Here is a 6,772-nt window from a genome sequence, read left to right on the forward strand (position 1 = left end):
TCACATTTTGGGTTTTTTTTAAGAGGGGAGAATACTATTTTTTTAAAATATTTTTTCAATTAAACATAAATTTATTTGATTATTAAACTAAAAAAACTTAAAATTGTGTGTTTTTAAAGTGGAAGTATTCCGTAATCCTATTTCATGCTTTATTTATGTAAATTATACATGTCAAGTTTATCTTAAATAAAATCTTTTAATTATTTATTTTAAGTATAATTTGTTTTATAAGAATAAAAAACTACTTTAATTTTACACTTATACCAATGTAAATAAATTTCTCCCATTTTTAAATAATATTTTTGTAGTATTATTTCCTGACTGAATATTTTGTACAGATCACATTTCATATTAAAAAAAAATTCTAAAAGATTTATTACTCATATATAATATTTATCAATATATGTTAAAATGAGTGTTCCTTTTTTTTTATAGTTTTGTAACAATTTAAATTTCCATAGAATGGAAATCATTCTAATATCAACTATTAATATTTTAAAATTAAACATATATATAATATGTTTTAATTTCTTAATCTAATATTTTTTAAATGCTATAATTTTTTTAAAGTTTAAAAAATAATTAAAAGTAATTTAGTTAATAGTAACTTGTACATCAAACAAGCAAAAAAACTAGTATATATATTTGCTATCATATGGTAAAAGTACTACGGAAGTCCTTGTACTTGGGGAAAGATTGTATTTCGGCCCCTCAATTAAAAAATAGATAAATTAGTTCTTTTACATTTTAAAATGTGTAAATTAGTCTCTCCATTAAATTTTATCTATCAAATGATGACAAAGACATGCTAAAAATTATTTTTTATGGGTAAAACTATAAAAATGGTCACCCAACTATGCCTTTTGTTTTATTTTGATCTCCCAACTATTAATTTTTTTATTTAGTCAGAAAGCTTTTCAAAATTGAATACTTCAGTCACTCTAAGCTAATGTGGGTTTTTTATTGGTCTATTTACAAAATTAGCCCATAATATTTACACATTCTATCAATTTGATCCTAAATATAAAAAATAATAATAAATTTAGCCCTCAATATAAACAAAATTTGTCATTTTAGTTCTAATTCTAAAATATTTAATAAATTTGGCCCTCAAAATTTACAAAATCTATCAATTTAGTCCTAAATCTAAAAATTAAAATTAAAAAAAATCATTTTCAGCTCTGTATAACCCATTGGCTAACCTATGTGAGATATTAAAATAAGAAAAAGACTACACTCTTTCAAGTCACTTGCAAAAGAACCCTAACAGATGACATTAAGTCTAGATTGATAGATTTTGTAAATGTTGAGGGTCAAATTTATTGAATTTTTTAGCATTAGAACTAAAATGACAAATTTTGTAAACATTGAGGGCTAAATTTGTTGATTTTTTTATATTTAGGATCAAATTGATAGAATGTGTAAATATATGAGGGCTAATTTTGTTACTAGACCAATAAAAAAATTGTTTCGATACAGCTGCTAGAGCTGTACCAAATCGAAGCAAACTCTCAATACTAGATATGACCTCAAAATAGCAGGGGTCGAGGTCGGCCAATGAGACAATGGTGGATAAGCTTCATCGTCGAGAGGGAAACAACCCAAATCACCAACTAAGGCCCCTAAATGACCACTCAGTGATAAATGAGGTAAGGTCCAGAGACAACCAGGAGGTTTGCCTAGAAGCAACCACTCTTGGAAGAGAGTAATAGCTCACTGATTGAGTGCTCCTACGCTGAAGATGAACGGGACTAAGCTATCTGTCGAAGTTGTGGGATGTAAAAATGTATCAGCAGGGGAGCGTTCCACCTTAGGAGAAAGCACCCGCGTGAACGGGAGTAGACAAAGCGGAAGCGAGAATGTCGGCTTGAGTAATGCAAACATTAGTGAGAATCTAATACCCCGAAAACCCAAGGGTTCCTCCGCAAGGTTCATCTACGTAGAGTGATTCAGGGCTTAAGATCAGGCCGAAAGGCGTAGTCGATGGAAAATAGGTGAATATTTCTATACTACCCCTTGTTGGTCTCGAGGGACGAAGGAGGCTAGGTTAGCCAAAAAATGGTTATTGGTTCAAGGACACAATGTTTCCCTACTTTTTCAGGGTAAGAAGGGGTAGAGAAAATGCCACGATCCAATGTTCGAGTACCAGGCACTTCGGAGTTGAAGTAATCCATACTATACTCCTAGGAAAAGCTCGAACGACCTTCAACAAAAGGGTACCTATACCCGGAATCGACACAAACGGGTAGGTAGAGATACCTAGGGCCAAAAGACAACTCTCTCTAAGAAACTCGACAAAATAGCCCTGTAACTTCGGGAGAAGGGATGCCTCCTCATAAAGGGGGTCACAGTGATTAGGCCTGGGTGACTGTTTACCAAAAACACAGGTCTCTACAAAGTCATAAGACCATGTATGGCGGCTGATGCTTGGCCAATGCCGGAAGGTTAAGGAAGTTGGTGACCTGATGACAGGGGAGCTGGCGACTGAAACCCTGGAGAACGACGGTCGTAACTATAATGGTCCTAAGGTAGTAAAATTCCTTGTCGGGTAAGTTTCAACCCACACGAAAGGCATAATGATCTGCGCACTGTCTCGGAGAGAGGCTCAGTGAAATAGACCTGTCTGTGAATATGCGGGCTGCCTGCACTTGGACAGAATGACCCTGTGAAGCTTCACTGTTCCCTAGGATTGGCTTTGGGCTTTTCCTGTGCAGCTTAGGTGGAAGGCGAAGAAGGCCTCCTTCTGAGGGGCTCGAGCCATTAGTGAGATACCACTCTAGAAGAGCTAGAATTCTAACATTGTGTCAGAACCTACGGGCCAATGGAAAGTCTCAGATAAACAGTTTCTATAGGGCATAGGCCTCTCAAAAGGTAATGGAGATGTGTAAAGGTTTCTTCAGGCCGAACGGAGATTGGTCTTCGAGTGCAAAGGAAAAAGGGAGCTTGATTGCCAGACCCACCCATAAAGTAGGGACGGAAGTCAGCCTTAGTGATCCGACGGTGCCGAGTGGAAGGTTTGTTGCTCAACGGATAAAAGTTACTCTAGGGATAACATGCTGATCTTCCCCAAGAGCTCATATTGACAGAAAGGTTTGGCACCTTGATGTCGGCTCTTTGCCACTTGGGGTTGTCGTATGTTCCAAGGGTTGGGTTGTTCTCCCATTAAAGCGGTATATGAGCTGGGTTTAAAACATCGTGAGATAGTTCAGTCCATATCTGGTATGGGCGTTAGAGCATTAAGATGACCTTTCTTTAGTACAAGAGGATCGGGAAGGATGCACCTCTAATGTACCAATTATCGTGCTCACGATAAACGTTGGGTAGCACTTGTTGTTCCTCTACGCCTAGGACACTAGAATATTTAACCATGAATGAAAAAAGCCGTACGTGAAAAGGAAAAGAATATTGGCTAGTGATTATGAGGCCCCAATTCTTAATTGGAAGAGACACCAAAGGCCTCCGCCCTTTCCATCCCATGGATAGATAGAGAGGGAGGGAAGAGCTTTTGGTTTTTTCATGTTGGCAAAGAGTTGAACAATGGATTTTTTGTGTTGTCAAAGAGTTGAACAATGAAAATAGATGGCGAGTTCTTGATCGAATTCATCGGGTCATGTAGGAACAAGGTTCCATAAATGCAGAGTAACTAAAATATTTAATTTCAAAAAGTTTAATGACTAATTTGAAAAAATTAATAGTTGGGTGACTAAAATAGAATGAAATGCATAGTTGGGAGACAAATTTTATAGTTTACCCCTAAATTTTTTTAGCATATCCACATCATCATTTAATAGATAAAATTTAATAGAGGGGCTAAGTTGCACGTTTCAAAATGTATAAAGGCTAATTTGCCCATTTTTTTAGTCGATGCGCCAAAGTGCAATCTGCCTCTAAGCACAACGGCTTCCCTGGTACTTTTACAACGATCATATCTATCTTTCTATCTATCTATCTATCTATCTATCTATCTATATGTCGGTCTGTCTATGGTATAATGATAAATTTAGCATTTAATTTTTACCCATTTTGTCATTTTGGCCCTAATTTTTGGATCACTTTGGTCTCAAACTTTCTAATTTTAGTTAAATTACTTTTTGTTAGATGAAAAAGCTCACAGAACTACAAAAAAAAATTAATGGCATTAATGTGACAACTTACGTGGTAATCCACATATGCTTCATAAAAATTTTAAAAAATCAAAAATAAAAAATAAAAAAACTTCATAAATGTTTTAAAACTAATCATCCACATCAACAATTAAGTATGCATAAACTATCACTCGAGCTGACATGTCAGTGGTATTAAAATTTTAATAATGCAGCAAACATTTTCATTCAACAAAAAAACAATTTGACTAAAAATTAAAGGTTGAGGGCCAAAGTAACCTAAAAAAGTTTAGGATCAAAGTGCCAAAATGGATAAACATTAAGAACTAAATTTATCATTATATCTATATATCTATTTTATTTTATTTTATAAAGCACCAATTCTAAAACTACAAATAGTCAACTAGATATTTTTCATTAAATTTTTTTTACAATTTATTAGTCAATCTTTTTTTTTATTTACAAAATTTATTAGTCAATCTTGTTATTAATTAAAAGGGATAAATCTTAAAATTATACATGAACTTTGATTTAATGTGTAATTGTATACATGAACTTTAATTTGGTGTATTTATACACGTGAAACTCTAATTGTGATTCAAATATATACTTGAAACTTTAATTTTGATTTAATCATACACATTTAAAGGAATAAATACATTAATTTATTTTTATATTGGATAAATATAATTTTTTATGCATGTAATATATAAGCATAAATGATGTTAATTAATAATTGCGTTAATAATGTATAAGAATTGGATCAAATCAAAATTTCATGTATAAAATTACACAAATTCACAGTTTATGTATACAATTACACATTAAGCCATAATTTATGTATAGTTTTGAGATTTATTCCTAATTAAAATAAATTATTAATAAAACATATTACCATAAGTAAAGTTTCTTAAATTAATTAACATATTAATAAAATATATTCTTATTAAAATAAATTTCCTTAAGTGATTTTTTATTAAATTAAATATTGACTAAATCCTCTATTTTTTAATTTTTAAATTGATAAAATAAATTATAATTTATAAAATTTTAAATTTTAAATTATTGAACGCTTACTTTATTAAAATAAAATATAACTATTTTATTACCATTAGAATCAAAGTTCTCGTTGAAGTAAAATTTTTTAATTGATTATCTTTATTAATTAAATATTGATGGTTTTTGCTAATTTTTTTTATATATTTACATTGGAGTGAAGGTTTTTATATATATTATTTATCGTTATAATATATATATATAAGTGACAATGAATAAATTAACTATTATCTATGATTTTATTCGAATAATTTTTTTCTTACTATTTTATTTATATTTATTACAATCAATCGGCAAACAATTTACTAAGTAAATTATTAAATTTATTATTTATTAGTTTAACACTAGATTAATATTTTATATATTTACAATGATGTATAAATAAATTATAATAAAATAAAATAAATAGCTTTTAAATAATTTATTATTATTATTTGAACAAATTAAAAGCATGATGGTTAAATGCACCAACCCACAAAACCACAAGACAAATAAAGAACCCTGTGACCCCTCAATACACTGCTCGAGATTTGAAAAGGAGGAAAGGTTACCATCTGGAAAAAAAAACACGAACACAAAACTCTTCCCTTTCTTTCCTCCTAAACCGAAGAAAACCAGTCGAAAACCTCTCTCTGATCCAAGCTTCAAAATGCTGGTGCATGAACAAACCATTGATATCAAAAGACAAAGAAGAGCTTGAGAAAACAATTGGAGGTAAAAGATTAGAAAATCTCCAAAATCCAAAGCAGTCAGATGCAGATTAGTTCTGATGAAACCATCGTTGCAGGTCCCTTTCGGCTGCCCGTTCCACCATCAACGATGCTTCCTCAATCTAGTACCATGGGATCAAGAATCGACAACCTTATCCAACCAGTGCGTGAGTGGCGGTGTTAGCTTGTCTTTCAGCAAAACAAAAGGTGACTCTTGCAAATATCTCCAAATTTTCCTTAATATCTCGAACAATCGGGCTAAGGATAGACTTGTCTGGTGTAGGAGAAGTCAACTTTTTAATGATAGTAAGTGAACCGCCTTCCACTGTACCAATCGAAATCCTAGCTCAACCGCAAAGATGATGGCTTGCTACATGCTCGTGCTTCGACAATAAAGCCATTAGCAACACCACGGTGGGGATAAGTACATAATAAGATCTGAAAAATTTCTAGCCATAATAATTTTTTATTATTTCAAACTTCATTTATCAATTTTTTTAATTAAAATTTTTAGAGTAATGTAATATCAATTATCTGCTTTAAAATTAAGCATTTATATTCAAATTAATGATTGAATAAATTAAAAAATATTCTCACTCAAATAAGAAAAATAACATTCTTTCAAGCATTTGAATAAAATATTGTAAATAAAAATAAAAAAATATGTTAGTTATTACTTAGATTAACATGTTGGATTAAAATCCTCAATTATGAGCACATATATATAATGTATAATGTTATTATAAAGTGTGATATAAAATTAAGTAACAAATTATGTTACAAGTGTCATAGGTATTAAAGTGTCATAGAAATAATGTGTAGATACCATAAGTTGTATTTATAATTTGATGAGGGGCCAAATTATAAATACCAAAAACTGATTTAATAATCAATTATTTTAAA

The 6,772-nt window shown here is 31.1% G+C and overlaps 1 long non-coding RNA gene across 1 annotated transcript; it reads left to right on the forward strand.

Annotated features, from left to right (window-relative positions):
- The first annotated feature begins 5,623 nt into the window (after positions 1-5,623).
- On the forward strand, positions 5,624-6,388 carry LOC121222167 (uncharacterized). Its single transcript, XR_005919222.1, has 2 exons — positions 5,624-6,076; positions 6,153-6,388. It is a non-coding gene; the product is annotated as an uncharacterized lncRNA (long non-coding RNA).
- Positions 6,389-6,772: the final 384 nt, after the last annotated feature.

This window comes from Gossypium hirsutum, chromosome D10 (genome assembly GCF_007990345.1).
Source record: "Gossypium hirsutum isolate 1008001.06 chromosome D10, Gossypium_hirsutum_v2.1, whole genome shotgun sequence".
Classification (NCBI taxonomy): domain Eukaryota; kingdom Viridiplantae; phylum Streptophyta; class Magnoliopsida; order Malvales; family Malvaceae; genus Gossypium; species Gossypium hirsutum.